Raw genomic sequence first — 7,876 nt, 5'->3', positions numbered from 1 at the left:
GGATGATGGTAGGGGCTCGTCAGGTCGTGGACTGCCGGTCGAGGGGTGCGAGGTCCCGATGTCCCGTGTTCTTCGTAGAGAGAGGGGGGTGCCACCTGCAAAGACACTCCGACGCTCTTGTCAGTAATGTGCAGGCGGAAAGGGTAGTGTAATCTGTGACGTACCTTGGGGGGAGAGCAAGTCTTTCCCTTATATACCTGTCAGAGGTGGGTCCGTCCAGAATAGGCCCATGTTCCTAAGGACGTCGTCCCCCAGCTGCACATGAGCTGTCCTGGACGCGTGTCCGGGTCGGTTTGCGGGGCGTCTATTCGGATCGGGTGGTGTTCGGGTCGGCCCGGCCCGTGGAGGTTCTGGACCAGGCCGTAACAGTTTACATGTAATATAATTCTAAAATTTATTGTATTTGGCCATTATTTTTAACTGTCAAGCTAATTTCTTTAATCTGGTAATTTAATATAATATATATTTTAACCTATATTTTTAGACATTGATTAACTAATTACTAAAGATAATAAGTTTTGATAACCTTCTAACATTTCTCTAATAATAATAATAATAATAATAATAATATAATGAGTGAATAATATATATTGTATATTTGTCTATCGAGAAGCTAATATTAAAGATTTAAATCATTCTTCGTTATATTATATACAAACAAATAATTTCTGGATTCTTTTATCATGAAGATAGAAAAAAAAAATTCTGCTAAATTAAACCTTTGTAAATAAGAAATATATAAGTTCTTCTAGTAATGATTTGTATTTAGTACAAAAGAATTTATGTATCACTTGTTTATCAAGTTCAAGAACTTATTTGTAATTAAATTTATTGAATAATTTATTTATTTTTAGAATAAAAGAGTAAAGATCTATTTATCATTTATATTTATGTGTTAAAATGTGTCATTCTTGCTCGTTATTTTTTTCTATCTCAAGGATATAGTTTGACTTTGCAACTGCAATTTTATATTTTTGGAGTTTATTTTTTATGACTTTGGTAATGAATTCTATGAATGATTTTGCAAATTTTTTGTGTATGTATATGTAAAACCGAAAAAAAAATAATTATAAGAAATGTATTTTTATTAATTAAATACATCTTAACTCTTCATTATATTTTATATTAATAATTTAAATTTAAAATTTTGATGTTTTATTTTTTATTTTTTATCTTTAAAGCAAGCTAATTTTCTAATATATGTTTGCAATCTTAAAGACAAAGTTATTTTAAAGGAGAGAATAATATTAGAATTAGTATCGAGTCTATAGCCCAATTAAAAAATTATATTATAAATAAGAATAGAATATACTAATATAAATATATATGATATAATTAAAATTCTAATTTTTTTTAATCCTAATTCTAAAAAGTTCTATTTTGTTCTCTCTAAATTTTTATTTAATTCTCTCTATTATTTAATACAAATTCGTATCATATATCTAATAATAAAAGAAATCATTTATAATATACTCTTATTAACTTTTCATGAATACCAAACATTAATTACTTCTTGTAAATATCAAGTTTTATTACTTCAATTGATAATATATCTAATAATAAAAGAAATCATTTATAATATAAGATAAGAGCTAGATGTACTCTTATTAATTTTTCATGATTACCAAACATTAATTACTTCTTGTAACTACCAAGTTATATTAATTCGATTGATAATATTATTGTATGTATTAACCTTTATTCAGACAGTAATATAATAACGTAGCATATATGCATGCGTGGCTGCTCCTTAATTAGAGTTAGTTACATATAAATACACCACCCACATCTCTTAGAGTTGCATGCACCAATTGAAAATTAGAAGTTATTAACAAGTATTTCATAGATGGCGGCTAAGTTCACGATGACAAACCTTTTATCGCTTTTTCTTCTGGTTTTAGGTTCTCATTATATTATTAATAATAATAATAATAATAATAATAATAATTATTATTATTATTATTATTATTATTATTATTATTATTATTATTATTATTATTATTATTGATACTTTATCCTAATATTATACATAAGCTAAATTATTACACTATTATCAAAATTACGCATACCACCTTTCTATTTCTTTTACCAATAACATATATACTCTCATCACTTGAAATAACTTTAAAATAGGATGTAAAATAATTAGTTCCCACAAAACTATAGAGATAGAAGAATAATTACACAAATTATTTTTCTTTTAAATTGTCGTGAAGGAAATCTTTTGTCATTGCAAAAGTAAAATTAAAAAAAAATACATATTAACATACAGTTGACAAATACATACATATGGTTCCGTTAGTTATATTAGTACAAGTAATCTAAGTATATTGTTTAAAAGTTGAACTAATGTTATAAATAAAAAATCATGTGTGTGATTTTGATAAATTTCGGAAAATAAGAATAAAATTATTTGTCCTGAAATATATTGTAATTAATAAGTGTGTGTGATTGCATGCAGCTATATGTTCAATGAGAATAGAAGTGATGAGTGGAGACAAACAACCTTTTTGTCGAGAAAAATGGCCTGCCAGTGACCACTGCCTCATTGAGTTATGCCCCACGAAATGTCAAGAGAGGGCCAAGGAGAGGGATGCCCCCTTCCTGCTAGCATTTTGCGTACTCGGTAAAACTTGTTTTTGCGAATACCAAAAAGAATGCTCTGATGTTATTTAAAATAAATTAAAATTAGAACCAATAATAATAATAATAATAATAATAATATATGGAGATTAAAATATATATCATTTGAGAGTTGTTCTTATGTAGAAGGACGATTATAAAAGGGCTGATTAGTGACTTCATCTCTTTAGAAATTTAAAAAAATATATCTATGTATGAGATATGTATTTAAAGAAATAAAAATTATTATATAATTTAGTAATTTTATTATGTATTATTTTTTTACGATATTTATATTTTAATTTTTTATTTATTAATATTTTTTATTTAATTAATTTAATATTATACACTCAAGTCTTTGTATTTTTTTAATTAATTTCTATGTACTCGTCTCTATATCTATTTTTAAAAAATTTGTTTGTTTTTTTAATAATATTAAAATATTAATATATTTTATATTATATTATTATATAGAATATTAACAATGATTTATATAATTATATGTTAATAATTATATTGAGTATTTTAGATTGTAAAAAATACATATTACGTCTAAATTATTTTTATCTAATATAAAAAGATAATTAAAAAATTTGTTTGAAATTTGACTCTGCATATTATAATTTTTAGATATGTCCTTGCTTACATGTTAACTTTTCATGCATAACAAACGACAAGTAGTATTGGTATTCTGAAGCAAGATTCTGAAAACCAAATCGATTATCAAACCGCTCTAGCTTTTGGTTTATTGGTTCATAAGTTTAATTGGTTTGATCGTGGTTAAATCGAAAAAATTGTTTTATAATAAAATAATAAATAAAATATAAATAAATACATAAAAATATAATTATAGTCTAATGTAAATCTTAAAATATCATTAAAATTAAAAGTACTACATAAACTAGAATGTTCTAATCTCATTTAAATACAAATTCAAAAGTCAAACAACCAATCAAACATAACATAGCAACATCAAAATAATCCAAGTTTGTCATGAATCATCAAAATCCTCCATAACTTGCTGCAGATTTGCGTCATTGATATCATCACCTTCATTTCCACTACTTGGACCAGAAAAAGCAAGTGGTGCAGCATAAAATGTACTACTACTACCACCACCACCTTGATCTAAATAAGCATCAATCTCATCTAACAAAATATAATACATTATCAAATTAAAGATCAAAGCTATTGTAATTTATTGTCTGATCAATAAACTACAATACTCACCAAGCAAGTCTTCAATATTACTTGGAAGATCATGCTCTTTTTCAACAACCTCTTCCGTCACCCAAAAATCAACCATATCAATCTTTTCAATATCGATTGGATCCTATTGCAACTTTAGCTTTCTTTTTTTTCTTTCCTTCCTAACAAATTAAATACAATATATGATAAGCCTAGTATATTAACTATACAAAATCTAATGATATGGAATGAAAGGAAGAAATATATATTACCTGGATTTAAGACGCAAATTATATGTAACATACACAATATCACTTAGCCTATCATGCTCCAATCTATTCCTTCTTGTTGTATGAATTTGATAAAAAAGACTCCAATTTCTTTCACATCCTGAAGAAGCAGATGCTTGGCTAAGAATACGAACTGCCATATTTTGTAAACATGGAGCAGAACTACCAAACAACCTCCACCATTCATCTACAAGTTACAATCCCATATCTCAAGTATTAGTTATCAAACTAAGGAAACCAAAACATAAAATAAGTAAATAACTAAAGCTTATTATCAAACAGATATTATTACCAGGTTGAAGTCTTTTTGCAGCTGGAACAGCTTCAAGCCTATCAAAGCTTTCCTTTCGATCTCTATATAAGTGTATTTCTTTCATTGCCTCAACTGAATCTAAATTATTAACCTTGCAATGCAATGTAACAAGATCAAGTAAAGCTCGCATGACATCACGTGCTTCTCTATAATTTTCAGAAAAAAGCAAGCAGGATTCAAGAAATAAGCTGCTGCGTGAAGACTTTTTTTCAAGTGTTTGTCCCATCTTGAGTGTTAGGATTTGGTTGAATTAGTCCCACATTGCTTAGGATAGCAAATGGAGTGGGTGGCCTAGGCTATAAATATGAGGCTAAGTTCTCCATTTGTTTTTGCACCAGTCGGAAACACTTAAAGCTTGTATCTGACTTTTCTTTTCCTCTGTACTCTTTGATTAGAGAGTGTTGTGAGGTGTAGTTAGATATTTGCTTTGAGAGAGTGTGGGTGTACTGGAGTTCCGGTGTTAGAGAGAAAGAAGTCTATGTGTTGTAATAATTTTCACATAGTGATATTCTCTGGTTGTCATTTGACAACGGCCGTGGTTTTTTCTCTGGTAATTGGAGTTTTCACGTTAAATTCTTGTGTTGTGATTGTGTCTATTTTATTTCTCTGTCAAAGGTGTTTTCTCAAGGAGGAATGGTGTCTTATTCCCAACAAGTGGTATCAGAACTTCAGTTCGGTGGAATTTATTCTTAGTATGCTTTGTGGTTGCAGCCTAGTCTGACCTTCCACATTAGAAAAGAATTTTGTCCTGTGGCTTGAGGTTGATCTTTGGTTGCTGTTGTTGTTGCTGGAAGGCAGTGTGACACTGTGAGAGTGCAGTTTGGAAAGGTTCTGGCTAAGGAAAGACTTGGTATTTAAGTGTGTCCATTGTGACCCACCTCTCTTTCCTGGGGACCCTTCCTAGTGCACTGTCTACAGTTGAGTTATACTATTCTAGTATACAGTTGCAACAATGTCAGGATATTCAAGTGCTATGAAGCTTGAAATAGAGAAATTTGATGGAAGAATCAATTTTGGCTTGTGGCAAATACAAGTCAAGGATGTGTTGATACAATCAGGTTTGCACAAGGCGTTGAAGATAAAAAGTATCCTCATGGTATTACCGCACTGCCATGGATAAGGATAAGTTGTGGCAATCGGGTCCACAATTTCACACGGGCATTGGTTGGCGTTGAGATGCAAGGTGTGTGGCGGAGTTAGGTCGATGGCTGAAGAACTTCTAGGAAAAGCCAATTTGGAAGTTGCACCATGAATTTTCAGCAAGGTTTCGATCTGTACTAAGGCGAAATGCTTGGAGTGGTCTAATTTCAAGTGAGTATACTTTCATGGTGGAGTATGATAGTTCTCTGAACTATGATTGTCGGTATAGACAATGGCAGCAAAAAATTGTCGGTGTTGACAATGGAAGCTGAAGATGTGTGACTATTTCAATCAAGGTGGAGATTGTTAGGATTTGGTTGAATTAGTCCCACATTGCTTAGGATAGCAAATGGAGTGGGTGGCCTAGGCTATAAATATGAGGCTAAGTTCTCCATTTGTTTTTGCACCAGTCGAAAACACTTAAAGCTTGTATCTGACTTTTCTTTTCCTCTGTACTCTTTGATTAGAGAGTGTTGTGAGGTGTAGTTAGATATTTACTTTGAGAGAGTGTGGGTGTACTGGGGTGCCGGTGTTAGAGAAAAAGAAGTCTATGTGTTGTAACAATTTTCACATAGTGATATTCTCTGGTTGTCATTTGACAACGGCCGTGGTTTTTTCTCCGGTAATTGGAGTTTCCACGTTAAATTCTTGTGTTGTGATTGTGTCTATTTTATTTCTCTGTCAAAGGTGTTTTCTCAAGGGAGAATGGTGTTTTATTCCCAACATTGAGTTGATAATCTCTGTGTAAGGTTGATATGCAGTCTTCCTTTGCTTGAACATTTCTTTGATTCCATTTTCTGACCCCAGCATACCTTCATAAACAATCCCCAATGATGGTTTGTCATCGGCATCTACCAACCTCAGCAATTTAATCAACGGACTCACAATTTGGCATGCAGTAAAACAATCATCCTAAAATTTATTGTCTAGGATAATTGCACTCATAGCTCTACCATTAGCACTCATTCCTAATTTGTGTCCGGTAAAGTATGTATTAACAACCAATGCTTGTAAATCCGATTTGCGCTCAAATATACTCATCAATGTGAGGAAGACAGTGGCAAAACGAGTTGCACCTGGACGAACAATCTCCCTCCAACCAGTTCTTTGTCTTAGCCAGGACAAGAACACCGTATGATTATACACAAACACGGTAATCTTCGAAGCACGTGTTGCAAGGCTAGAAATATGTGGCATGCTGCTTATATCTTTTAGAATAATATTCAAGCAATGAGCAACACAAGGTGATCGACCAGTGAATATTTTCAAATTTCTTATTAATAAGCCTACCAGCAGCAACATAATTCGTAGCATTATCGGTCACTACATGAACAATATTATCAGGTCCAATCCATTCAATCACCTCTGAAAACAAGTCACACAAGCTTGAAGCATTTTTAACCATACTTGAGGCATCTACAGATTTCACAAAGCACAACCCTTTCGAACAATAAACCAAAAAATTAATCAACGTTCTTTGCCTTTGATCTGTCCAACCATCAGCCATGAGAGTACATCCAGTTTCTTTCCAAGCAGACCTATAGCTATCAACAACTATTTGACACTCTCTTTTGAGATCGGCTAATAAGTTAACCCTCAAAGAGTCATAAGAAGGACCTTTATAACCAGGCCCAAAGCCAGCTACACCATCCAACATATCTTGAAAAAAGGGTGACATAACCGCATTGAAAGGAATCCTACAATCCAAAAGCCATCTAGCCACTCGCTTATCAACTTCATGAAGCGCCTCTTTGTTTTGAAACACGCTTTTCAGACTTGGTTGACTTCCCGGAGTTGTTCTTGGTGCAAACATAGGAGGAATAATGGTTTTTGCTTTCTTTTTTGGATCGCCTCCAATAACCTCCTTAGTTAGTAACTGACTCGGAGTTTGTAATTCTTCTTGCGCTATTGCTTCATCAATTGCATCCTCACACTCATCGGTACCCTCTTCGTTGAAACTTACTTTCCTTTTCCTAGTTTTACTTTTCTGAATCTCTTTCAATACTCCTTCCATTTATTTTTCTACATCATACGGGACCTTAGAACACTTCTTAATGTCTCCACATATATTCGCCAAATACTTTTTCATTCTATTAATTCTCCCGCCCCCAAAAGTACTCAGACAAAATAAGCATTAGTAATGCGGTTTTTCATTTATATTTTGTAAAGCAACGTATCTCCAAGCAGGATCAGCTTTCCCCCGAACAATAGAAGTTTGTGACTGACTTTTGTTAGTTGCGGGAGGAAGAGAACGTTCATTCGAAGCAGAATTATTTTCAGCATTATTATTCCTAGGTAGTTCTTGGTTGATACTTTCATCCAT

General features: G+C 31.9%; 1 pseudogene; it reads right to left on the bottom strand.

Moving 5' to 3' along the window:
* Positions 1–3,613: 3,613 nt before the first annotated feature.
* Positions 3,614–7,876, bottom strand: LOC107614631 (uncharacterized; annotated as a pseudogene).

Source organism: Arachis ipaensis, chromosome B9 (genome assembly GCF_059453495.1).
Source record: "Arachis ipaensis isolate K30076 ecotype BB chromosome B9, ASM5945349v1, whole genome shotgun sequence".
Taxonomy (NCBI): domain Eukaryota; kingdom Viridiplantae; phylum Streptophyta; class Magnoliopsida; order Fabales; family Fabaceae; genus Arachis; species Arachis ipaensis.
The sequence above is the reverse complement of the archived record's forward strand: the minus strand, read 5'-3'. Positions and strand labels throughout refer to the sequence as shown.